The sequence below is a fragment of the Dipodomys merriami genome, unplaced genomic scaffold (assembly GCF_024711535.1).
Source record: "Dipodomys merriami isolate MVZ:Mamm:240054 unplaced genomic scaffold, mDipMer1.0.p SCAF_239, whole genome shotgun sequence".
Taxonomy (NCBI): Eukaryota; Metazoa; Chordata; class Mammalia; order Rodentia; family Heteromyidae; genus Dipodomys; species Dipodomys merriami.
The window spans coordinates 1,256,403-1,257,108 of NW_027203815.1; the positions used below are offsets into that span (position 1 = coordinate 1,256,403).

Sequence of the window (706 nt, forward strand, 5' to 3'; positions counted from 1 at the left end):
TTGTATTGATAATTTTAATATGGTCTTGTTGCTGACTAGGTGAATGCCCAAAAGTAGGATTGCTGGGTCATAGGGGAGCTCTATATGGAATCTTTTAAGGAACTTCCATACTGCTTTATAAGTGGTTGAACAAGCTTACACTCCCACCAAGAATGAAGTAAGGTTCCCTTCTGGCCACATCCCCTCCAGCATCTGTTATTGTAAAAATGTGGAGTGCTTCGCGAATTTGCGTGTCATACTTGCACAGGGACCATGCTAATCTTCTCTGTATTGTTCCAATTTTAGTGTATGTGCTGCTGAATTGAGCACAGAATATTTTTTATATATAAAGTGGAATTGATTTTCTTGAGCTAGACAATTCAAAAAAAAGTTCAAAAGAATTGTCGTGAAATTTTAGAACCATGTATTTCTTACATAAGCACACATTTAAGACTAAAGTAAAGATTGATATGTCAAAAACAAAATAATTCCAAATATTTGTTGTTCAACAGATGTGTAGGAGGAGGAATTCAATTATTCTATACAAGGCACCTATCATAATGAACACTGCATCAAGTGTTTAAGTTTTTTTTTAAAGTTTTAATGTTTTAACTATGTTTAATTTTGGGAATTTGCTTATATGCCAAAATTAAGATTGTTTGGTAGGTCATATAAGTTTTCTATAAAGTAGTTAAGATTTATGGTGGCAGACATATACTACTAAGTA

General features: G+C 32.9%; 1 non-coding gene across 1 annotated transcript; it reads right to left on the minus strand.

Moving 5' to 3' along the window:
• Nucleotides 1-202: 202 nt before the first annotated feature.
• LOC138835459 (U6 spliceosomal RNA) lies at nt 203-309 on the minus strand. Its single transcript, XR_011374635.1, has one exon. It is a non-coding gene; the product is annotated as a U6 spliceosomal RNA (small nuclear RNA).
• Nucleotides 310-706: the final 397 nt, after the last annotated feature.